This window comes from Sabethes cyaneus, chromosome 2 (assembly GCF_943734655.1).
Source record: "Sabethes cyaneus chromosome 2, idSabCyanKW18_F2, whole genome shotgun sequence".
Taxonomy (NCBI): domain Eukaryota; kingdom Metazoa; phylum Arthropoda; class Insecta; order Diptera; family Culicidae; genus Sabethes; species Sabethes cyaneus.
The window spans coordinates 237,447,247-237,474,676 of record NC_071354.1 but is presented as its reverse complement, the minus strand read 5'-3'; the positions used below and the strand labels follow the sequence as shown (position 1 = coordinate 237,474,676).

Sequence of the window (27,430 nt, the reverse complement as noted above, 5' to 3'; positions counted from 1 at the left end):
CGCTTTGAATCCCATTTCAAATCTAATTTAATTCCAATTTTAAGTTCAATTTTCAAACAAATTTGTGCTTTGATTTCAAATCTATTTTCTGGTACAATTTAAATTCTAATTTCAAGTCAAGTTTTATATACAACTAGCTGACCCGACAAACTTCGTATTGCCACAAATTAACCTGTGTTGTACATAAATCATGAATCTCGGATGATCTTTGTCACAATCTCGAGTTTTGCAAGCCCCCCAGTGGGCGGCGCTTCCGGCGGGCGGGTCACCGGCAACACTCGCGACTGTCTCGTCCTGAATGATCTAGTGTTACTATAGATAGTTTTTGTGGTCTTGTATTGACTAATGTTTTATGGAAGAGTCTCGAATTTCTCGAGTTCGATTAGTTTTTGAGTTTCGCAAAAATTTCTGTTTTATTTGTATGAGAGTCCATATCCCCCTACCACAGGGGTGAGAGGTCTCTAACTGTCGTAAAATAAATTCAAGACTCCAAAATCTCCCACATGCCAAATTTGGTTCCATTTGATTGATTAGTTCTCGAGATAAGAGGAAATTTGCATTTCATTTGTATGCAAGCCCACCCTCTTAAAGGGGAGATGGGCCATAACTCGCTTTCCAAAGAAGAGAGGGGTCTCAATTCACCATAGAAAAAAATCTTGCGTTCAAAACCACTTACATGTCAAATTTGGTTCCATTTGCTTGATTAGTTCTCGAGTTATGAGGAAATTTGTTTTTCATTTGTATAGGAGCCCCCCCCCCTCTTAAAGTGGGGAAATCCATAGAAAATATACCATAGAAAATATTCTTGCCTACAAAAACACCCACATGATAAATTTGGTTCCATTTGCTTGATTAGTTCTAGAGTTATGAGGAAATTTGTATTTCATTTGTGTAGAAGCACCGCCTCTTAAAGTTGGGAGGGGTCCTAATTCACCATAGAAAATATTTTTGCCTCCAGAAACCTCCACATGCCAAATTTGGTTTCATTTGCTTGATTAGCTCTCGAGTTATGAGGAAATTTGTATTTCATTTGTATAGGAGCCCCCCTCCTTAAGTGAGGAGGGGTCCCAGTTCATCATAGAAAAAAATTTTGTCTCCAAAAACACCCACGTGTCAAATTTGGTTCCATTTGCTTGATTACTTCTCGAGTTATGAGAAAATTTGTATTTCGTTTGTATAGGAGCCCCCCTCTTAAAGTGGGGAGGGGTTCTAATTTTCCATAGAAAATATTCATGCCCTAGAAAACTTTCACATGCCAAATTTGGTTCCATTTGCTTGATTAGTTCTTCAGTTATGAGGAAATTTGTATTTCATGTGTATAGGATCCCCCCTCCTAAAACGGGGAGGGGTCCCAATTTATCATAGAAAAAGTTTTTGTCTCCAAAAACACCCACATGCCAAATTTGGTTCCATTTGCTTCATTACTTCTCGAGTTATGAGGAAAATTGTGTTTCTTTGGTACAGGAGCCCCCCCTCTTAAAGTGGGGAGGGGTCCTAATTTACTATAGAAAATATTCTTGCCCTCGAAAACCTTCACATGCCAAATTTGGTTCCATTTGCTTGATTGGTTCTCGAGTTATGAGGAAATTTGTATGGAAGCCCCCCCTTATAAAGAGGAGAGGAGTTATAATTCCCCTTATAAAGAGGGGAGGGGTCCCAATTTACCATAGAATAAATTCTTGTCACCGAAAACACCCACATGCCAAATTTTGTTCTATTTGCTTGATTAGTTGTCGAGTTATGCAGAAATTTGTGTTTCATTTGTATGGGAGCCCCCCCTCTTAGTGGGGGGAGGGGTTTCTAACCATCACTAAAACCTTTCCTGGCCCCAAAAAACCTCTACATGCATATTTTCATGCCGATTGGTTCAGTAATTTTCGATTCTATAAGGAACATACGGACAGACAGACAGACAGACAGACAGAAATCCTTTATAGGTATAGATTTCAAGTTTAGTCTTAAGTCCAATTTAACTTCAATTTACGACCAAATCTCGTGTTTTTTTTCCAGCGTCTCTATGATTCAAAGGTACAAGTACCAGCGAGCCACATGCCCTGGCGAGTGTTGTGGGTTCGAATCCGGTTATAATCTTAGATTATAGCTTGGTTCGACCCATGCACCTTCCAGCATTGGAAAAAATGTAGGAGTCACAACCTCACCCATGCTCTCATCCACTCATTCCCCGCCATTCAAAAAATTCTTCATTACCTTCCCCTAACGTCCCTTCATCAATTGTAGAACCATCGTTTCAAAAACATGTCCAATTTACGTCCAATTTCAATTCCGGTTCAGTTTCGAGGCCAATTACTGATCTGATTTCAAGCTCAATTCGAAGTCTAATTTCAAATAAAACTTCAAAGTCTGTTTTAAGTCTAATTTTAGGTCTAATTCCCAGTGAAGTTTCCAGTCTAAATTAGTCTAAATTTAACCCTAATTTCAAATCCAATTCTAAGTCCGATTTTTAGTTTATTTGAAAATAAAGTTTCAAGCCCAAATTAGTCCGAATTCAAACCTAATTTAATGCCCTATGTCAAGTCCAATTTATACTCTAATATCTAGTCCAGTTCCAAGTTCAATTTCTAGTTCAATTCGAACTTTGAATTTAAGTCCATTTGCATCCGAAAGTCAAAAATTTTTAACATAATCGGCTGGTATTTTTGTGATTAGTAGTGATAGATTCGCCATCCTACGATAACCCGATTTTTCTAGGCCAAAACATTTTTCTGAAAGGCCCTTTTGTTTATGTGTGGGCACGCTCTTGTGGTTGTGCTTGTGCTTGTTAGAAAACATTTACCTGTATGATTTGAGGGTTTAAAATAGTCTGGACAACCATTAAAACAGCAACAGTAGTAGGGAAATCCTCGCAAAAAGAGTTTTCTGGTACTTTTCTGCTAGGTAGCACAAGTTTAAGCAATGATAGTCGACAATTATTTCACTTTTCACTTTCAACGTTTTACCGCAACTTCACTCTCAAAACCGGCTCTCGAAAAAATCGTGAAAACTGGTGTTGGTAAAAAATTTGTACGATTACGAGTTATCGTAATTTTACAAACGATTTTGATTTTCACTGAATCGAAACAGAATGACACATATTACGAAAACTTTTGACACTTCGTTTGCTCGTAGCAGTAGCTTGCTTTGATTGGTATCACCTGCAGGAGGCTCTTTCCCTTCTATCACATAATCTAAAGGACTTATAATTAAAATGATCTATAAAGGTAAGATTGTTTAATCATCAAACTGGTAGTGTCAAATGTTAAAAAAATCCGTTCCAACTAAATATTCTTGTTATTCAAATTCTTAAGAAAAATCTTCATTTTCGTTAATCACTGAAGTGACGAAGCCTCCAACATCTCAACTAGACTCTACGCGGCAAAGATTCTAAATTTAATTAAACCCACCAAAACAGGACGGAATATTAAATTCGCCACATTGTGCCACCAAGCATTTCCATCTTTTCCAGAAGATTTTTAATTCGAAAATATGCTTCATTGTCCTGCTAAACCACCTGATTCCAGCTGATATGCTCCTACTTACAAACCAAAATATTTCTAATTTTGACACGCGTGTGTGCGCGCATATGTTCTCAAAACATTTCAACCCTCTGTCGGTAGCAGTTCCAGCAGCAGTAGCAGGCAGTCTGGTCTTTGCTCATTTTAATTTCCCTGCATCCCCCGTGCATATCATACTTACGTCGCGGAGAAAGTATTTAATGCCGGTCGGTCGGTCGGTACGGTGCGGTGGCATGTACATGGCTGCCTATTTTCTAGAAGTTAATCTTTCATTCCGCAGCCTTTACATCACCCATTCCGAGTTCCCCTCGGCGCAACAAACTGCACACAAGCAAAGCTTGTGCCATGCAACAGAATCCTTCTGGCTAGGGATGACGGATTTTCCGTACTGTGTAATCTTAAAAACCAAAATCTGTGGATTTGGCCAGCATTAATATTATATACTGATCATCCCTCGGTCGCAATACCACGCGCCACAACAGGGTGTCTGCTTTCTTCCTCCGCAAGCAAACCCACTCAAGTGGGTGGGTTGCTGGTAGGTTGAGTTGAGGGTGGATTTTATTGCCCTCTGCAGAACATCACCAGACTGCAGCAGCAGCAGCAGCAACAGCAGACGAAGATGAAAGAATGCGGCGAAATAAGCTGAAAAGAAGCGTAAAAGAAAATCGGCAGGCTTTTCCCCCTCTGCGCGTGCGGTTCTGCCGGGTTCATTTTTATGCTGTAATTTTTCGCATCCTTGAATGGCACTGTCTCGTTATGATTGCATAAGTAAATTCGTCCTCAGCTGGTGCGGGGAAAAATCCTGGAATAGGATAGTCCGCGCGTTCGGCCGTATCAGTAGCACTCACACATAACACACACAGTGGGATCCGACGGGGGTGAAATTGGGAAAATTTCATTTGGCCCATTAATTACTGTGGGACAATAAGGACTAAACCTGAGATCGGTTCAACCACCATTCGATTGAGAATTATTCTAGTAAACCTAATTTTGCAGAAGCGAATCACAAAATTTTGTAAACTCTCAACGGCTGTTGACAGCCACCATGTGGTGGGCCAGAACCGGGGGGACGGGGGCGAAACGTGCCGGAGGCAAATACTTATAAATACAGGCGTAATTTATTCATTCTCTGTGCCGCGCTTGAATACGATATGAATTGCTTAGCCATGTCCCCCATTCGTTGTTGCGCAGTTCCCGGCCATTCCGGCCGGGCGTCCTTTCGCTCGCTCATGCCGCCATAGTTGCCACAGAGCCTCTCGGTTAGAGCAGGCAGGCAGGCAGTGACAGGAGAAGAAGTTTCGGCGGCTGCGGCCCGGTTGTGCCTGCTTAATATTTAAGTGCATTTATTAATAAAGATACGATAAGAGAGGAAAGTTCGAGCGCGGTGACAGTCGGTGGCAGATTATTGGCTCGCGAGATCAAACGACCACAGCCAGTATCATGGTCTGTCGATGACTGGAAGTGATGGAGACGCTTGAGACTTGGTCCACTTAGGAAAGTTTTGATCGTTAGTTTTTTTCAACTGTTTTTCGAAGCGTGGGTTATGGTCGAAATTGTTAATTTAGCATCTGGAGGATTAATCTGTAAGAACGCGCCGCCCATTGGTGTGCATTTTAAATTTGAAATTAGCGATAGTATAGTGTGAATTATGGCCGATTTAGAGCACTTTGGAAATAGAATGTGCTCTTAAATGGTTTCTTATTTTATAATTTAATCTAATCTAATCTCAAACTAACACAGCCAATTCTCGAAAGCAACCATGGAAGTGACGATTACACGAATCTATAGTTTTTAATGTCAATGACCGGGTCAACTAAACAGCAAATGCTTCTACTTTTTCTATGTGCCTTATACATCGCACCTGATCGTGTTCGCGACAACGTTCTAATTGACGCTCACTGCCAGCCAGGTTACTCAGGCGTGTCAGCAGGGTTACCATTTTCACAGGTTTTTCTGTAAAATCACAGATTTTTTCGTTATTTTAAAGCACAGAATCTGTGATCACAGATGACAGATATTTTTGAAACTCACAGATTTTCACAGATATGCTACATGTTGAAAAAAAGTTTATCAATTTTATCACTGGAAGCGAAATGGCACAAAAAATCGGGAGGTAAAGTTAAAAACCGAAATTACTGCACATTAAAAACAAAATTCACGAAGCGTATGGATGATATTGGATGAATCATATTGTTCAAAAACATTAAAATGCTAATTTTTCTTCATGGAAGCTTTAGTAACAGATTTTTTTGGATAGTTTTACAGATTTTCACAGATTTTTAAACTATAAACATAGATTTCAAAATGGCAACTCTGCGTGTCAGTCGCCAATGCTTTTTGCGGTATTCCACGAAGACTGAAGCATCACCCGAAGTCTTGCTGGAACTATGTAAGCGAGCAACTTCGAGAAAATGCTGCCACTCTTCAGGAACCGCCCCCCCCCCTTGCAGCCCACAATGTCCAATCTGTATGCTCAAACGCTGGGTGTCATTGACATTAATGTCGAAATGATTTCGAAGGCCACGCCCATGCTCAGGTCATCCTTCAATTCTGAACCCAATGGAGTACCTTCCATATTCCTGAAGAGAGGCATAACCTGCTTACTGATTAACTCCGTTTATTTCAAATGTCGATTACCTGTCGTTATCCCCGAAAAAAGGTTAGGGTACCGCGACAGTAAACAAACCCTCCTAATGCCCACCGGATGGAACCTGGCGAAACTAGCCGAAGCTGACGCGTCGGTCCTGTCGTGAAGTCCTGTACTTGACAGGCACAAAAATCTGGGAAAAGAGCCATTTCGAAGACAACCACTAGAGAGTTCACACGGACAAACAGTTCAGACAAGTACGAAAAATAAAGATAATCAGTGTAAAGTAAAGTAAAAAACAAAAAAGTACAGACAATAGAAAGTGAAAAGTTTTAAAAGCACGGTTTAGTTAAAAAAAATAATTAAAATGTATAAAAAGAATTAAATGACAATCGGATTATAGGTTAGGAAACGATATAGACGATAGCGTAAAGTTAGAGTGGATAGTGACACGAAACAGTAAATGTACAGGTAAATGTTAAAAAGTTTTTGTATGAAAAAAAAACTGTAACAAACTCTATGTACAAAAATACTAACACCCGTGTTATCCCGTTTGAAGTACCCTCCTTCAAACGGAGGTCTAACCCTAGGGCCGGAGAGCGCGACCATCGTCAGTCGCGGCAGATCATCGGCGTGTCTGTTTCTAGTTCAAGAAAATTAATCAAGATCCATATTCCATCTATTTTCAATCTGTTTACCGACTTTTAGATCATCTTCTGTTTATTTCTGTCCAATTTCTGTTGATTTTCGGTCCCTTTCAATCCATTATCGGTTCGTTTTCCGTCATTCTTGCGTCTTCATATTTCTATCCCTTCGTTTCTTTTGACTATTTTCTTTCCATTTTATATTCTTCATCTGTTTATATCCTGTCCGGTTTAAATTAATTTTTGCTAATTTTGTGTCCATTTCTTGTTTACTTTCCATCAATTTTCTGTCCATTTTCAATTCATTTTCTGTTCATGTTCTGTCCATTTTTGTCAATTTGCTATCCATTTTATTCATGTTTCGGTTATCTTTTTCCCATCTTCTCTCCATTTTTTGTTCGTTTTCTGTCCATTCCTTTTTTAATTTCGGCTCATTTTTTGTACGTGTTTTGCTATTTTTTCTTTTTATTCTCTCTATTTATTTTATCTATTTTCTGCCCATTATACTCTGATTTTTTGTTTATTTGCTCTCAATTTTCTATCTATTTTCTGTCTACTTACTTTCCATTTCTCGTTCATGTTGTGTCCATTCTTTGTTCAACTTCTTTTGTAGTTTCTTTCCACTTTTTAGTTTATTTTTACCAACTTTTTTATTGAAATTTTATTCATTTTCTTTCCTATACTTTTCCTGTTCATTTTCTGATAATTTCCTGACCGTTTTTTTACTTTTTTGTTCATTTCTGTACACTTTTCATTAATTTTCCGTGCATTATATATCTATTCTGGTTTTTGTTTGATTTCTGTTAATTTTCTATCTATTTTTAGTTAATTTTCAGTTTTTTTCGGTCCATTTTTGGTTCCTTTTCTATTCAGATTAAATCCATTTTTAATCTATTTTCGGTGCATTTTCTGTCTGTTTCTAGTTCACGCTCGGCTCATTTTGTATCCATATTCCTTTCATTTTTAATCTGTTTGCCGACTACTTTTAGACCAATTTGATTTCCGGTCCCTTTAAATTCATTTTCTGTCCATTTTTGGTTCGTTTTCCGTCATTCTTGCTTTTATTTTTTCTCCAAGTCCCTTCGTTTTTTTGACCACTTTCTTCCCATTTTCTACCCTTCATCTGTTTATATCCTGTCCGATTTGAGTTAATTTTTGTTAATTTTGTGTCCATTTCATGTTTACCTTCCATCAATTTTCTGTCCATTTCTGTCAATTTGCTATCCATTTTATTCATCTTCCGGTTATCTTTTGCCCATCTTCTCTCCATTTTTTGTTCGTTTCCTGTCCATTTCTTTTTCAATTTCGGCTCATTTTTTGTACATGTTTTGCCTTTTTTTCTTTTTATTCCCGAGTCTGTTTAGTTTATCTATTTGCTCCCCATTAGACTCTGATTTTCTGTTTATTTGCTCTCAATTTTCTATCCATTTTCCATCTATTTCCATTTCTTTAACTCTCCATTTCTCGTTCATGTTGTGTCCATTCTTTGTTCATCTTGTTTTGAATTTTCTGTCTGCTTTATAGCTTATTTTTGTCTACTTTTTTGTTAAAATTCAATTCATTTTCTTTTAATTTCATGCATTGTTGTCAATTCTTTTGTTCATTTGTCCGTTCACTACCTTTTTCCTGTACTATTTTATGTTTATTTATTCTATTTTAGGCCATTGCAAATTTTTTTTAAAAGTTTTTGTCCCCCCGCCCTTCAAAATTGGCTCTAAAAATCGAGGGTTTGACTTTATTTTGGAAGGTTTTTGCATAGAAAATAGCAACGTATATATTAAAGGCAAGAATAAATTCGGGTTTCACGATTAAACTTCAAGCAAAAATTCTTAAAAATCTTATTTTTTTGCGTTGTTAAAAAAATCTCTTTGTCTTTTTTCGCCCCCCTCCCTCCCTTCAGTTGTCTGGCATCGGAAGGACAAAAACTTTAAAAAATATTTGTAATGGCCTTATTAGTCTTTATCAATTTTTGCTCCTTTCTTTCAGTTCGGTCGTTTTGTTTATCGTTTTTCTGTCCATTCTCGGTTTGTTTTCCGTTTATTTTTTCTGTCATGTTTTAACTGCTGGCATTCCATTTTCTACCTTTTTCTGTTCATATGTTGTCCGTTTTGTGATAATTTTTGTTCATTTTGTTTCCACTTAATGCCTACTTTCAATCAATTTGCTGTCCTTTTCCTATTAATTTCCCGTTCATTTTTTGTTGGGATTTTCTGATATGGAGCTTTGCGATGTTGCCTACACAATACTGGGTCAGCTTTCTGCATCTCGGCTAAAATGTGTGCAGAAAAAATTAGCTCTGCTAGTTGTCTTCTTTCTGCGCAAGATAAGGTGTTGTAAGAGAAAATAGTATTTTCTCGGGAGCAAAGAAAATGTTTGAACAAAAATCAATGCACTTGATCGCTGTGAAAAGCAGATTGCTCTGTCTATTTATAATTAAGATGAGCAAAGACAAGCCTGTTACTAAGTAACTAGCTAGCTTTCTCCCTCTTAACCCAGGCGCCTGTCTTCGCTATCTGCTGTTGACTTCAATGTTCATCACAGAGAACGTAAGAGAATCAAGTCAGCCATTACTGCCAAATTTTTCGCAAACTCATTACAGGATGCCGATTTCTTGGAAAATCAGGGACGATCTGGAAAATTGAAGGAAATTTATTTCAACCTGGAAAACTAAGGAAACTTCAGGGAATTTCATTTGAAGTCAGGGATTTTTAGCAATAGGAGAAAATATGAGAGAAAAGCTAAGCAGGCAACGCTTCTCAACAACGGCTGGATTTGATCGATTTTGGTTTTAATTAGAAGAGCTCACAATCTAATTGATAAGGCCATTACAAATATTTTATAAAGTTTTTGTCCTTCCGGTGTTCGGCCACTGAAGGGAGAGGGCAAAAAAAACAAAGTGAATTTTTTAATCGAGCAAAAAAAACATGGATTTTAAGAATTTTTATTTAAGGTTTAAACGTGAAAACCGAATCTATTCTTGCTTATAATATATACGTTACTAGCTGACCCGACAAACTTCGTATTGCCACAAATTAACCTGTGTTGTACATAAATCATGAATCTCGGATGATCTTTGTCACAATCTCGAGTTTTGCAAGCCCCCCAGTGGGCGGCGCTTCCCACGGCGGTTCACCGGCAACACTCGCGACCGTCTCGTCCTGAATGATCTAGTGTTACTATAGATAGTTTTTGTGGTCTTGTATTGACTAATGTTTTATGGAAGAGTCTCGAATTTCTCGAGTTCGATTAGTTTTTGAGTTTCGCAAAAATTTCTGTTTTATTTGTATGAGAGTCCATATCTCCCTACCACAGGGGTGAGAGGTCTCTAACTATCGTAAAATAAATTCAAGACTCAAAATCTTCCACATGCCAAATTTGGTTCCATTTGCTTGATTAGTTCTCGAGTTATGAGGAAATTGGTATTTTAGTTGTATGGGAGCCCCGCTCTTAAAGGGGAGAAGAGGCATAACTCGCCAAAGAAAAAATTCTAGCGTCCTAAGACCCCAATATGACAAATCTGGTTCCATTCGCTTGAATAATTCTCGAGTTATGAGGATATTTGTATTTCATTTGTATAGGAGCCTCCCCCCCCTCTTAAAGTGGGGAAATCCATAGAAAATATACCATAGAAAATATTCTTGCCTACAAAAACACCCACATGATAAATTTGGTTCCATTTGCTTGATTAGTTCTAGAGTTATGAGGAAATTTGTATTTCGTTTGTATAGGAGCCCCCCCTCTTAAAGTGGGGAGGGGTTCTAATCCACCATAGAAAATATTCATGCCCTAGAAAACTTTCACATGTCAAATTTGGTTCCATTTGCTTGATTAATTCTCGAGTTATGAGGAAATTTGCATTTCATTTGTATTGGAGCCCCCCTTCCTAAAGTGGGAAGGGGTCCCAATTCATCATAGAAAAAAATTTTGTCTCCAAAAACACCCACGTGCCAAATTTTGTTCCATTTGCTTGATTAGTTCTCGAGTTATGAGGAAATTTGTATTTCGTTTGTATAGGAGCCCCCCCTCTTAAAGTGGGGAGTGGTCCTTATTCACCATAGAAAATATTCTTGCCCTCGAAAACTTTCACATGCCAAATTTTGTTCCATTTGCTTGATTAGTTCTTCAGTTATGAGGAAATTTGTATTTCATGTGTATAGGATCCCCCCCTCCTAAAACGGGGAGGGGTCCCAATTCATCATAGAAAAAAATTTTGTCTCCAAAAACACCCACATGCCAAATTTGGTTCCATTTGCTTAATTAGTTCTCGAGTTATGAGGAAAATTGTGTTTCTTTGGTACTGGAGCCCCCCCTCTTAAAGTGGGGAGGGGTCCTAATTTACTATAGCAAATATTCTTGCCCTCGAAAACCTTCACATGCCAAATTTGGTTCCATTTGCTTGATTAGTTCTCGAGTTATGAGGAAATTTGTATGGAAGCCCCCCCTTTTAAGGAGGAGAGGAGTTATAATTCCCCTTATAAAGAGGGGAGGGGTCTCAATTTACCATAGAATAAATTCTTGTCACCGAAAACACCCACATGCCAAATTTTGTTCTATTTGCTTGATTAGTTGTCGAGTTATGCAGAAATTTGTGTTTCATTTGTATGGGAGCCCCCCCTCTTAGTGGGGGGAGGGGTTTCTAACCATCACCAAAACCTTTCCTGGCCCCAAAAAACCTCTACATGCATATTTTCATGCCGATTGGTTCAGTAGTTTTCGATTCTATAAGGAACATACGGACAGACAGACAGACAGACAGACAGACAGACAGACAGACAGACAGACAGACAGACAGACAGACAGACAGACAGACAGAAATCCTTCTTTATAGGTATAGATTATTTTCTATGCAAAAATATACGAAAAACCCGAATTAATCCACCTAGCGGCGTGACCTAGCCTTTCTACTGCCACAATAATCGTTATTTAATTTCTCAGGAACATCTATAATTAACTTGACTATATTTTTAAATATCCGTTCCGTATTCCTCAAAATCCTTATTTGCCAGAAAAATTCACAACGTATTGCGTAGAATAATTATATTTTCTTTCCTTGAGTGCGTAAATACTTTAAGCGTCATTTATGTTACTTGATTATTTAGTTTTATAATCGGTTGGCCTTAACTTTCGGGTTTCAGAGCCACATACGAAACTTGTTTCGAACTGACAATATGAAATATGTGTTCATAGCAGATTTTTTGATATTTTTTTTGAGTGGTTTTTTGGGGTAGATTTTTTTGATATTTTGATATTAATACCATGCGTTCGAAAGTTAGCATCTTTGAAAAACAAGAGTTCAGAAAAATTATTATTATACTTCGCTTTTTTCTTAGCTGGCGTTCCTTCAGATAATTATTTTTGCATGAAAATCAAAACTTAAGCTTCTTTTGAATGTACTTTCATGAAAAGATAGTCATTAACTTGATCACATCGTTTTTACAATGTTAGAGGGTTAGGAAAATAAGATGAGGTCGAAAAATAGTGCAAAAACTGCGCCATAAACATGCTTGAGAATGAGAAATATGATCAATATGATTTCCAGTGCTTGTCATTTTTGATTTATTAATAAAATATGATACATGACCTAAGACATCTGTCCGTTAAAATGTCACTAACGAAAACAAATCTTACAAAATTACTACCGTGCACCGTTTACTTCCTATTTTTCATATAACATTTCTAAGCTCTAGTATCTATGGATTGAAAAGAGCATCTATTAATGCGCAAAATTTGTATGAAATTTGTATAAATTTATTTGGAAAAATCAACTCACTAGTATTTTGATCCTATACACCACTATATGTACTTATATACTTAAATTAACTGCTTTTCTTGTACAATTGTGAGTAACAGCAAGTGAAGAAAATGACTATTGAAATCTAAAAAAGAAAAGAAAAAACTTTTCGATTGAATCCCACTATTTAATATTTATTTGCGACAGATACGTAGTTCGCCAACGACGTGCAGGCTTCATCAGTGTCTTATTTCAAAGCGTATACGTATCTGTCGCGAATAAATATTAAATAGTGGAATTTACTGCCCATGGATGCATAGTCGACGTAACGACCAGCACCATGATTGTTGAGAAAACGCATTTTTATCGTGAAATAAAGCCATATAATCTTTGCTATAAACTTTTTCAAACGAATAATCTGTCTATTTAGTAGAGTTTATTAATCAAAAGAGGACTGATGGGGTTTCATGATTAATTCCTCATTTATTGTGTTTAAAAAATGCGAACGCCAGTTTATGTGAATAAACAGACTGGTTTTTGAACGATTATTCCCATAACTTGGCGTCAAGCTACAAAAACAATTGATGATTGATTATGCAGGAAATTACGTCAACCATTAGCATTACGTGAAACCAATAGCAGAGTAACTCAATTTTCCTAAATTTCCCGAATATTTTCGAACAAACATATGTTGTTTGAGTATTGGGCATGTGAACAACATAGTTAAGAGTGCGTAGGACCGAAAAAGTACATTTTGGTCATTTTGGTTTTTACGTCAACTATGCATCCATGGGCAGTTTAGTAGGTTAAAATTTTTTTTCTTTTATTTCAGAGTTCGTATTCCACTAAGAGGCTTCAAAAACTTCAGACTATTGACATGTTTCTCACTTTTCTTGAATTTCATAGCAAATTGTCATCACATATATACATACATACATACATACATACATACATACATACATACATACATACATACATACATACATACATACATACATACATACATACATACATACATACATACATACATACATACCTACATACATACATACATACATACATACATACATACATACATACATACATACATACATACATACATACATACATTGCACACATTGAATACAATCAACATTTGATTGATATGTTTTGATTTCACACGTTTTAACGGTTTAATATACGGTGCTTAAGTGTTAAAGTTTGAATAACTTTTGAATGAACCGTCCGATTTTCAATAACTCGGTTTCGTTTGATAGATCTCAGCAGTAATTTTCAAATAATAATAAAATGTGTGATGTTTTTCATTTAATTAATTCTTAAATGTTACAAAAATAGGTTTTAAATACTATTTTTTCACATTTCTTTATGTAACTTTCAAACTACAAGTCCAATCGTCATGAAATTTGGAAGTTAAGGGTTTGTAAGGCTCCTCTTTCATATGCAATCAATTTTGTTCAAATCGGTTAAGGGATCTATGAGATAATGAAGTCCCATATTTTTCGTATTTTTATACATAACTTTTGAACTAAAAGTCCGATCAGTATGAAATTCAATAGCGACCAATGGGACACCTAGACCTTTCATTTGACACTAAGAACATTAAAATCGGTCCAGCCATCTCCGAGAAAAGTGAGTGAGATTGAAAGCGTTACATACACACACACACACACACACACACACATACATACACACACACAGAAAATGCTCAGTTTTCGAAACTGAGTCGAATGGTATATAACATTCGGCCCGCAGGACCTTCTTTCCATTTTCGGTTTTCCAAGTGATTTCTATACCTTTATACTATATATTTATATAGTAGAAAGGCAAAAAGACAAAAACGAAGGAACATTTTTTGGACGATTTTCGGAAATTCCATTGTTCGAATTTCCATTTCTGTTTCGTGCTAGAAGCGTTAATTCAACTCGGAGACACATTTTTCGAGTTTTTCAGACTATAGAGTCCACAGACAATTGATTTTATAAAAAGAAATTTGACTCATATCCTACAAATTATTTTTTTGCCCCCCGATTTTTCAAACCAATTTCCAAGGGGGGGGTGACAAAAACTTTAAATATGATTTGCAATGGCCTAATTATCAATATTTTATAGATTCTTTAATATTGATCGAACATTAGTTGTGTACAAAAATCTATTTATTTTGTGTAGAAAATAATATAAAAAGTCAATATTAGGCTGGTGGATGTTGACAAGCAAAACGCATATTCATAGTCGGTACTAGACTATGACCACAGACAAACAGACATAACACTCGTTTTCCATTTTTCGTACCGATTGAACCGTCATTTCAAAGTTGGGCTTAGTTGGGAATGTCTTCGTTATGGTCAAAGTGGCGCTTTTTGACGAAAGAAGGGGAATGCCCCATAAAACATACTTGCTAGTTCGAGGGATACTCCTGCTGCTATTTGATATTTGGGAATGTTGCCTGTTAGGATCTTCATTACATTAGATTTCAATTCGAGGAAAAAAGCAGAGCCTTGGGTTATAAACGTCTTTAAGACTAGACGGAGAGGCTCCGTAACCGCAAGGTTACCGAGTCTGCTTTGACAAGCGAGTGGTTGTGGGTTCGAATATTAGTAGAATTAAGCCTTTCGATGTCAAGTGACTTTAGCATGTTCAAGTGACTATTCTCAGGCCCCTCATTTACCCTTACTTCATGCTGAATTCTATATTTACCCGCTAAAGCCTCTTGACAGTGCAAAAGTCCCTTCTATAGTTAAAAGTGTACTTCTATAAGTGGGTAAAGTCAAGCTTTGAAGGAAGAGTAAACCCTAATACACAACACGCATACAATTTAATAAGCATATCGCTCATTCAATAGCGATTATAGTAAAAAGAAATGCAGTGCAGGTCATACAACAAACACAACCGGGCGATATCACAATAGATCAACTATATTGGTCGCAGTTATTAGCGTACTGGACAATTACAAAGCTAGTGCAACGATTACTGACTCTAGCAGCACCACCCAGCCGAGATTCGTACATACGACGACTGGCTTGTTAGATCAGCATCGTATCTCGAGGCTAACTGGGTGGCTAGTTAGTTAGTTAGTTGTTTTTATGGAACATTTCGTGATTTTCCGAAGCAAAATCTAATAGAAACCGATTTTTGACTGAGCTTTAAGATATTTGTTTTCTTGCTATTTTCAATAATCTTGGTATTTGACTTGGGTGTCATTCCAAAAAATCGAAAAATGCGAGCGTCACGAAAAATGAAAGGTTTTGAGCGCTAATAGCTCAGTGGTTTTCCGATCGATTTTCAATATTCTTACACCAATCGATCGGAAAATCTTCTAAGAATTGATCCAAATGAAGAAAAGTATGGATTCTTGATGTTGAACTATTGAAAAATTGAAAATAATGAACCTATGTTTTACCAGAATTCTCGCTTCGTGATTGGTTGTTGGAAATGACGTCATCAAAGTAGAAACGCTTAGGTTTATAATTCAGTCAATTTTCAATAGATTTCCAAGATATTGACACCAATTGATCGGAAGTTCGATTTGGAAAGTATTGAAAATACAGAAAACTATTGATTTTCAATGCACGTCATTGAAAAATTGAAAATAACTCTAACTCGGTCGTACTATAAATTGTCGCTTTGTGATTGGTTGAAATAATTTCCAATTGTTATCGAACAAGTCTTGATACAATTCAGGAATCACCGAGAAAGATGATGGACAGTTCCATTTAATTCTACTATAACAAAGTTACAAGAGAATTAAATGGAATCCTACCCTTTCTCGTTGATTGCTAATTGGCTTGAAAATTCCTTATTGAGATGTACCACCAACGGCAATACGAGCGGTGACGCAGTCGTGCATGTTTGCAGTTCCCGGTCGGTCGTGTTCATCGGCTGTTGAGGAAAGGAAAGTATGCTGAGCGTGTGTTGGATCGGATGGAGCTGGAGCACTCGCTTCGCTGCCGTGATGGAATATCTGGCAGCTGAAGTTCTGGAATTGGCAGGAAATATGCTGCTCGCGACAACAAAACGACCAGATTTATCGTCACTTGCAGCTGGCCATCCGCAACAACGAAGAGTTGAACAAATTGCTGGCCAGTGTCACCACTGCTCAGAAAAGTGTCTTTCCGAACATCCAAACTGTTTTGTTGCTGCCTAAGAAGACGGAAAAGAAGGATTAAATTTCCAACATATCACGTCAAAAAACCGTTCTTTTGAGGGCGAAACATATGTTCATGAAGATTTGAGGAATTTTTGCTCACTGATTTTAATTCTATTTATTTCGATTGATTCTAATTGTTCGCTTCTTATCAAATAATTTTAACCGATCACCTCTCGCGCTTCTGTTCGCTTGTTGCTGCTGGTTGAGTTGGCCGTCTCGGAAGGTACCAGCAGCCAGCAGCCAACAAATATACCAGCTCCAAAAAAATGTGTTCGGTCAAGCGTCAAAATGCAGTGAAAACTGGATTGAAATTGTTTTAGTGACATCTTTTGCATCTCAGGGCTTTTCACTAAGTTTTGTTTAGTAACACAAATCTATCCAGCACCAATGCTACAGTAATATGTAGCGTAATTTTTCTTCGGCAGCAAAAGGTGAACGGCTCACCGGTAACTTTGAACTTTTGTTCACACTGAAATTGAAATGCTCCATTTTCTCCAACGTAGATGATGGAATGACGGACCACGAAAAATAGGCGGAACCGATTCTTGTCGCTTGCTCTGGTACATAACACGAGGTAAACCAGCGAACAGCATTATTCAAACGCTAGCTGAGCTACTGCCAACATCTTACTGGCATGTCTGGACACGACAAAGGGCGAAAGCATAAAGGACAAGCGAAAGTCACGCTCAAGTCGTGCACATCTGCAGTTCCCGGACAGTCGTATTCACCGGCTGCTGAGGAAAGGAAACTATTGAAACTGGAGCTGGTTGCCGTGATGGAATAATTAACTGCGGAAGTGCTGCTCACGATAGCAAAAACACCAGAATTATCCCACGTCGCTTGCAGCTGGCCGCCTGGACTGGTATTTCATCGTGACTCATGACTATACACGAACGGCTTCGTCGATCGCATAGTTGCTGTGGCTTTCCGGTTGGTTCGTTGCAACAAGCCGAAAAGAAAATTACGTTAAGTGCGTTAGTGCAAGTTTATTGCAAGCTGGAGTTATGATAATCAAACAATCGGTTCTTTTAAGGACCACGCAACAATTGAAGAGTTTATTGCATTTCCTAGTCCAGTTAATACGATAATAACACAGGTAACGAGGGAAAAGTTGAATTTTTCGCCGTTGCGGACGACCAACAAGTGGCGGGGATAAGTTTTCTGGTCACGGACGACATTTTCTGCCACTTCCAAAACGTCTGCAGCTTGTAAATCAGTGTTCTTCTTTTGTAAGCCGCAGAAAAGTTTTGCGTAAAATTTTCAGCTTTTTGAAAACTAGCGCGTGTCGTGTACCGATGACCAGAGGAAAAGCAATATTCAACGTAGAAACAAATCATGAAAATTGTTTTACTGTTTGGTTTAGTGTGACTGATTCGTTTTAATAAAACAGATTCAATCAATTGATTTTTTTTTGTATGCCAGAAGGGCATTGGGTTAGAAGGCCACTGTGACAGTCTTAATGATCGCCTTTTGTGGCAGAATCAATTCATAGAAATAACTCCTAAATCTGTTGAGGATGAACGTATACATTGTTCCTACTTTGATAAACGTTGCTTACAGCGCTTGTAGCATGTATACATGAAGAATTGTATTGTTACATACATAGTACATACTTACGTAGTCCTACGTCACCTTTGCGATCGTGTCTTGTGCACAACCCTCTGATTTTTTGCTTTAACTAACCCTTCCCTCTCCCCTACATAAAAAAAACTCTCGTGAGCCCCTAGCAATGGACACTCAACACTCAACCATAAACAAAGCAAGGAAAATAAAATTCCATTGGTTGAGCGCAAATCAATAGTATTGTCTTATTCGTGAATAGTTTTTGAGCGTTTCATTTGCTGTTTTGTGTCGGTTAGTTGCTTGCAGTTCTTTACATAGTTTCAATTGTATTTCTGTTAAATATGCAAATATCTGTAAAGTAGAGTGTCTAAAGAAGCAAGTAAAATGAAGAGGACGTTAGCTAATTGATATTTTAACTGACTATCCACATGTTAGTTATAAGCCAATTACACTTCAAATCAATCTATCATAATGAATGGTGCTATCAACAATTTCGTGAAAAACGACGAATGTGAATCAGTGTTGTAAATGAAAACTCAGAATGATTATTTATTGTTTCGGTTTAACCGTAGTTGTAAGCAAGCCCCTTAAGTAAGCTAACTACATTAACTGCATACCAGTTTCAAGTCAGTTACTTATTGGTTCCGCTAGGCATAGAGCTCCATACTTTATCGAATTCCGTAATCTTAAAAAACCGACGTCAGTAGAAGTAATCAAATTTCTTAAAGAAAAATGAAAAAAGGGAATAGTTCGTATCTGATAACCCGGAATGACAGGCGCGAACTTTAGCGCAACAGTCACTTTGGTCAACCTACAAGAGTTGGAGAGCGGATTGTTCTGCATAGGTATGCAAGATTTTCATCTGAATCTGATTCTGTTGCTTTACCGCTGGAACGAGCGGAAATCCCAGCTGAACCGGATAGTTCAGCAGAAGTCCAAGAAGCCGAAGAACCATAAACGAGTTCCGTATCACCGCAAGTGCTTCCACGGACAACTCCAGCGGAGGTGGACGCTTCCAATGGACTGCACAAGACACGCGGTGGTCGGGAGATCAAACCTAAAAGACTGACAGCCGGTTATGCCAACCACACGCGTTAAAGATTCTTACAGTAGTTCCAGGATCAGTAATTGAACACAAATCCTTCGATACCGTAGTCCAGCGCCTCTATGGTTCAAAGGTACAAGTACCAGCGAATCACATGCCCTGGCGGGTGTTGTGGGTTCGAATCCGGTTGTAATCTTAGATTACAGCTTGGTTCGACTCATGCACCTTCCAGTATTGGACAAAAGGTAGGAGTCAAAATGACTACTTGTCAAGCATAGCTACCAATCCCCCCCCTTCCTTTCCGCTCTTCCCCACCTTCACCAAAAAATTTTCATTTCTTTCCCTACCGTCCCTTCATCAATTGTAGAACCATCGTTTCAAAAAAATATTAAAAATCTGATGTTCCGCTTGATATTTGCAACACGGTATCACCTGATTGATGTGATCTATCCAAAGAATGCACAATAGGCCAAAGCAAGCATTTAATCCCAAAAAGTAGAAGCCGCTGGTTTAGAATCCTACATGATACCTATTCCTTTGTAAAAAATGCAGGAAATCGATTGGTGATGGTTTCATCCTGTGCAGACTTCGGGAAGTGGTCCATTTTACCCTATTTTCCCCAAAAATCATGATAAAATCTAATTAATCAGTATGAAAACTTATTTGCCGCCCGTGAAATGAACTCAAATAGCTACCAAATATTGTCAAAACATCAGAAGAAACAAATCCATTCCATCTGTGCGAAATGCCAGAATAGTCCATTTTGCCCCTAAGCATCCATTTAGCACGTCACGCAAATTTTGACCAAAATCAAATTCCCCCCTCCCCCTTGTCACATTTTGTTACACATTCATGACACCCCTAAGAAGTACGTCACGTCACGGAAAACCCTCCCCCCCCCCTCCCTGAATGATCTCCAATTGCTGCGATCGATCGATCGATCCTGGTCCTTTATATCCATCCACTCAAATTCGTCTGATCTAGTTAAAAGAATCAGGACTTCCTACTGACGCCAGAAAAGTTCTTCCACGCCTTGGAAGAACTTTTCTAACGGATTTTGTCATTTTGTGTATTTTTTGCAATCATTCAACATTATCTTAGATACGAAATTTAATCCGCAAGTGGCACAAACCCTATCCTTCAGGGAGCTTTTGAGTGAGGGGCAGTATAGGTTATACGACAGAACCTTAAAACCAGCCGTGGAACTTCGGTATGAGTTTATGTTCATCGATTGAGTTCAGCAAGAATATCCAGGGAGACATTGCCATTGGTCTCCGGTAGCACCCCGTAGCCCCTCAGGAGTTTGTGCGACTGCTATTTGCGGTTGCAAAAATCTATCTTTTAGGCAGGCCGGTACTCAAGTAGTTCTCCAGTGGTGTAGAGCATATTCTGTGAAGCCTTAATGGAGAGTTCATACTAGAAGAATAAATGAGTCCTGTACATATATGTTAAAAAAAAGTTATCATAAAAATCATAAATCATAAAAATTTAACTATTTGCTTTAAAATCCATCAGTACGTTAATTTATGAAATGAAGGCTAAATTATAATTCCCCTAATAAATTTTCCACTTGATTTTTGCTCAATTTCATGCTCAAATGTTTACGTTGGCATCACTCCATATAAATGTCCGTTCCCTTGGCAACGTACAACAACGACGGTCGCGGATTCGGAATTGCAATCGAAACAAAGTGAAGTTTTTCCTATCAATTCAAGTGAACAATTCTAGCAAAATGATTATAATATCTCTCTAAATAACTGTTCGGGTGCTAAATTAAAGTTGTTTGTGCCTCAAGTTAAGTTTCGCGAGTGATTTGACGACTAAAACGGCTGAAAAAATAATGAAAAACCGACGGCGAAAATGTGAAAATATAGTGATGAATATTAATTGGTCACTTACCGTTCTGATTCAAACTTCGAACACTTAAGCCATGCTGAAACTTTCTTCAAAGTAAAATGCTCGAAAACATCTTTATTCTACCCCCATGAATGGTTCAATAGCATGACAATTTATTTATTTTCATGGGAAAATTTCAAAAATGAGGATAAAATGTTATTTTATAATGAAAAACACTAAAAAACTGCTGTTCGGTTTTGATTCAAACTTCGAACACTTTCATGGTCGGCATTCAAAGCTCGAATATTTCAGTCTCAGACATCGAATACTTGTATTACTTTGAAAAGTATTAATGTTTTTAGTGTCATTCAACTTAAATAAGTGAAATTACATCTTTTTTCTAAACACTGTCCTTTTAAATTCACCTAACAGTGTGATTTAAATTTTTCCCGCAATAATTAGTTTCAATCCTTATTTCTGAAGTCAATTGCTAATATTTACGAACTCCATGAACCACATCTAAAGGAAGTTTACTTTCTACAGCTTTATCAATGCAGACAATTAATTTTCGCGAAGGAAAACCCGAAAAAACCGGATATTATTCGTGGGTGTTCGAAGTTTGAATCACACCTCAAAACGTGATTCAAACTTCGAACACTTTTTATTTATCTAATATCTTTGAAATAATGCATGAAATATTGTATTTTAACTATGCTTTAGTACATATATATCTTGCACTTACCTAATAATCGCGCAGTGGGAAGGTAAATGTTCTAAAATTGGTAAAATAATGCAAACGAAAAAAACAGCTACTTTTGCACGAAACGCTAAGAGTATGCGAACGAAGTTAACATCTGAGTTCTCACTTTTTTCCAACGCCTCCTGATTTCTTACAAAGAGTCCTACAGTTCAATGTCATACCTCACCGGATAGAGGACATTCTAACGAACACGGTGGTGTACAATAAACATAATATTTTATAATATTAGCGATACAAACGAGCATTTTATTCTGAAGTGTTCGAAGTTTGAGACTGTTCTAAGTTTGAATCAGAACGGTATCTTAGTAATTAGTGTAATTAATGACCGAAAAAGTAATAGAACTTATAGAATGCAATGTTTAGTGCTCCGAGTTGCAAGATTTTGTTACGGCTAGCAGGTTAGTTGAAGTAATTTTATATTTTTGTGATGGTTTCCCGAGTCTGTGGGAGCATGCTGATACACTGAAGAAAGGAAGAGTAGGCGGATATTCGGTGCCATGCTGACAGCCATAAATGGACTCTGACGGCCTTGTCGTTAACAAGACAAAAGTGGAATTAAAAGTAAAAAAAAATGTATAGAGAGATGATTATTTAATACTACATTTTACAAGTGATAAGTTGTTTACTTATAGACATACATTTCTTAGACAAAAGATGAGAAAGTTTTGCCTGTCCGAAAAACGATTCAAAAGTGTTATTGAGTTTTCGTCGTAAAATTGATGTGTTATAGCAAATTTAAGCTTTGTATTTGTTTATAGTACAAAGGAATTACTAGAATGCTGCGAAATTATTGTTTACAGAGCATATCAAAAATACTATCTGCTTAGGTGTCCGGATGTTGATGCAGCATGGTAATAATTTATTTAAAAACTACACTCAAAAATCAATTCTGCACAAGAACTTCGCATCCAATTTATTTATTGCTATCAACTGTTCTCCAAAGTTATTCAGTATATTAAAATACACATTTTTTAAGACTGTTTTTGCCTTTGAGTTTTTTTTCCATGTGAAGACTCATTACTGCGACCAGTCAAGTTGATCTATTGTAATATCGCCCGGGTGTTTGCTGTATGACCTGCACTGCATTTCTTTTTGCTATAATCGCTATTGAGTGGGCGATATGCTTATTTTAAATTGTATGCGTGCTTGCGTGTATTGGGGTTTACCCTTCCTTCAAAGCTTGATCTACTTTACCCACTTATTACTCGCTGCCAGCACTATCCCATATTATAGCCGTCCCTGGCGAGGACTCATTCGTACCTCTGACCAGTACACTTAACTATAGGAGGGACATTTGCACTGTCAAGAGGCTTCAGAGGGTAAATATAGAACTCAGCACGAAGGAAGGGTAAATGGAGGGGCCTGAGAATAAACCCATGCTAAAGTCACTTGACATCGAATGGCTTGATTCTACTAAGATTCGAACCCACGACCACTCGCTTGTCAAAGCAGACTCGGTAACTTTGCGGCTACGGAGCCCCCCTTTGCCTTTGAGTTACTTTTAATCGCCTTAATTAGGTTATCTATGTATATGGGGGTGAATTGGGCAAAATGGACTATTCTTGTATTTCACACAGAATGGGATAGATTGAATTTGATTCTTCTAATATTTTGACAAAATTTGGAAGCTATTTGAGTTCGTTTCACGACCGGAAAATAAGGATTTATAGTTTTTGAAACGGTGGTTCTACGATTGACGAAGGGACGGCAGGGGAAAGAAATGAAAAATTTTTGGAGAAGGAGGGAAAAGAGCGGATAGCTGAGGAGGGGGTTTTGGTAGCTACGCTTAACAAGTAGTCGTCTTGACTCCTACCTTTTGTCCATTGCTGGAAGATGAATGGGTCGAACCAAGCTATAATCTGAGATTATAACCGGATTCGAACCCACAACACCCGCCAGGGCGTGTGGCTCGCTGGTACCCGTGTACATTTAAACCATAGAGGCGTTGGGCAAAAGGAGACTGCGCAACCCCCTATTAATGTAGCGACGTATCTGGTTGGGTATCAGATTCAAATTGTGCCTCTTCCTTCGTCTATTGTAGATAACCACCGACCGAGAAGTTTAAAGTTTTAACTTGTGTTTTACTTGTTTTTTTGTTTAAACTGAATTCATACTCCTTTTGCTTCTACTAGATCGTTTATAAACCCAAAAGTACTTATTTTTGATTCTACAGTTTTTTCTTTAGAAACTAGCAATTATTCAAAATAACAAACCTTATTGTTGAACTAAAAAGTCAAACAGTTAGAATAAAAAAAATATCTGGGTTAGCCTTCAGTCTACAATATTTTTTGTTGAATTTATACAAAAATTTTTTGCATTTACAATTTTTTTTTTCTGCGTGGAGTTTTGAGGGATATGTTGGACTATGCTTTCAGAAATAGACGCAACTATTTACTACAAAAAGTATAGTAGTTCCATTATACTAGGTAAGACCATGTTGTGGACCCGAAAGAGAAGGGACCTAAAATTTGTTTTGCAAACAAGTATAAGGCAATTTGCTGAAAAGAGCGCAGGTCTAAAAGCAACAAGATAATTTGAGAAAAAATTGATTTTTAGTTGACCTGCGATGGTAGTTAAAATTAAACCAGTCGACGAACGATCGATACATTTAGCTAGCTTTCATAATACTGTGCATTTTAACTAATTTTTAGTTTGTTTTGTGTTGGCAATCCGGTTTTATAGAGAAGTCCTGGTAGCAAACTATTTTAAATACGATTTTTCACTTTGGAATGACTATGTTGTTAAGCAAAAAAAAATTTCCATAATATATTCCATAATCTTTATCACCTTTACTTACAAGACTTCAGTTCAGTTTTGAATGAAATTTGTCCATTTAATCGTTCAAAATAAAGAAATACACTTGCGCCCTTTTCCAAGTTTAAGAAACTGTATAGCCTATTGCTCGCAACTGCTAATGCCTTTCAATTCGATTTTTTCATATGGTATCTCGATTAATAAGATTTCAAATCAACGCAAATGGTTTAAAAAAATTTGATTATTTTGGTAACATTAACGGCCCCAAAATAGGCGATTTCCTGGAGCCGAAATGAAAAATAAACTTCATCACCAGAACTGTTTATCAAACCATTGAGTTCCTATATCATCGCTTGTCTAACGCCAGACGCTTGAATTGCATTCATCCTGGCTCCCACAAAAAAAACACCTCGCGCGTCTTCTGCAATCACAAACCCGCAAGAGCAGCAGCAGCTTGCTATCTTGCCTCCATTTATTCTCTAAACAGACGAACGAAAATAAATATTCCGAATGTTTATCATTATTCACTTCACGTCGTTACCGAAAGGAAGAAGAAGAAGACTATGGAATCAAAACGCAATGTGGCCAAATTAAAACCAAAATATAATCGAGAAAAGAGCGGTGCTGTGCAGTAAGAAAAAGAAAACAAAACACAGTCGAAATTTCATTTTTTTCCCTCCTGATCAGCTCTTCTGCAATGTTTTCATACAAAACAAGCGGCGGCGGGAACCACTTCGTACTACACGTACGACTGAATTTGAAATCCCAGCGCTCCAATGGAAATTATGACACGTTTAAGGGATACTTTTCTTGCCGTTTTGTCGTCGTTATCATTTCTAATGTCACGAACTTTGCGGATTTTTTTCTGAATAAAATAAAAGCTCGGTGCGGCTGAGCCGCACACGAAAGCGAGAGTACGAGATTTTTAATCTCAAACTCCGTTCCGTCGCCGCTGGACTTTAGACTTCAGGTGGGAGCTGGTTTTTGTTTCCAAAATAATGCGGCATTTACTGTCCGCTGACATATTTGAATAATTTTCCAATAATCATAATCAATCGTCTCCGTCACGGCCAAACCAGCGACCGTAGCGGAATTCGATTAACTGTTTGTTTACCTTTTCCTGCTCACTGGCTGGCTGGTGGACTGGTGTCTAATGCAGCTAAATATAGCCGGTGGTTCGGGACTCCACACGGATAACACCTACACATACAGCTCGAAACGGCAGCAATTGGCCAGGATTTACCTGAACAGTACCTGAACCCGTACGGCACCTGTAGCACTTTAGGAACTGTTATTGTGGGGTGCACGAAACAAAAACAATTCATAAATCACTCGCAACCTCACCGTAGAAGGGTGCAACACAACACACAATCCCCGTCGGCCGAGAAACCAGCTTCTGCAGCTTACTGCGTTGTTTTGAGGCTAGGCTACGCGCGTGTTAGTGTCAGTCGGCGTATTTCTACACGCAGGACTTTTTCTCCCCGGTCGATCCAAGAAACGTACGAATGAACGAACGAACGAACCAACGAACGGCACGCAAACGGTGCGAAAGCGAAACCGCAACTGTTTCGGTTTCACAGCACAGCAGGCAATCGACCGAGTGCGAGCGTTCTATGCGCGTGTTCGACCAGTCTGTTACCGCCAGTACCACTTGTGATTGTGCAGCCTGCTTTGCTTCTGTCAGTGTTTGTTGGGTACGCGCATGTGGTGAAGGTGCTTTTGAGAAGCATCACAAACACATGGCCATTACTGGATGTGTCAAGTGCGATTGCGATGAGTGAATATTCTACTTGAAGAAGCGAGATGAATATATTAACGCTGTCAAGCTGACACACGTCTTTCGAGTGAGTGAAGAGACCTTGGTGGCGAGCATCGGTACTTTTTGATAGAACAACAAGCCTGATTTGAAAGCAGTGCTGCCGTGTTGTTGTTAACGTCTGAAAATATCCGCCAGTTAAATTATTACTCTCAGAGAACGACGAACCTTGTCGTGTTTCTACACTCTCGAAAAACGAGAACAAGGTCAATAGCGTGTTGAATTTACTTTCAAAAGTCTATTATTTTTCGACTGAAATGGTCAATCTTAATGAGAAATAAAATTGTCTCTGTTTTACCTCTTTTTGGGGCGCATCACTAATAAGTTCTCTTTTCATTTGATTTATTTTACCATTATTCATACCGTCCACTTCTGTAGAGAACGAGCATTTTAATTTTTTTTCAGCAGCTAGGACCATATCTGTAGTCATATAAAATGTGCTTAGATCGACTAAATTCAACGGAACAGACTGTGAAGCTGTCTCAGCTTCTAGTTAAGGTGCAGTATTGTCGGTGGCGGGGTACTCCATGGAATGGAAACTGGCGCCTTTAATAACGGAAGATTCGAATTTAGCCATAGGTACAAAGGATCACAAAACAGCTCTCTTCAATTAGGTTTTCGTCAAGAGTCCGGATGTCGTTGGCTAAGCTGCGTCGCCATTCCAGTCGAGTGCTCTGCAGATTTCGTTCGCTCCTTTCCTCAAGGTGTGTCCGATTCACTTCCACCTAGTACGTTCACGAATTTCTGTTACTGTTATCTAACTTGCTCTCCTCCGCTAGGTCGAGGTCATTTAGCTGCCCCATCGTTAGAGGATTCCAAGGCAATCCTCGATTTGATCTACTGTCAATTGCTCTAACTAATATCTCATCCATAACGATGAGAAACAGAAGCGGGGATAAAATGCAGCCCTATCTCACGCCAGCAGTAACCTTTATACGGTCGGACAAGGACCGTTGTGCAAAACCTTGCTCGAGAACGTCTCGTACTGAGCCTCGGTGAGTTGGACTAGACGGTATTTATTGGCGGATAAAAAATCGC

General features: G+C 38.0%; 1 protein-coding gene across 1 annotated transcript in view; it reads right to left on the bottom strand.

Moving 5' to 3' along the window:
- Positions 1–26,086, bottom strand: part of LOC128735039 (homeobox protein PKNOX1-like) — a 195,857-nt gene extending 169,771 nt beyond the window's left edge. The window contains exon 1 of the mRNA XM_053829499.1: positions 25,691–26,086. The gene's annotated coding sequence lies outside the window, so the exon portion shown is untranslated. The remainder of the gene's footprint in view (positions 1–25,690) is intronic.
- Between the last annotated feature and the right edge of the window lie 1,344 nt (positions 26,087–27,430).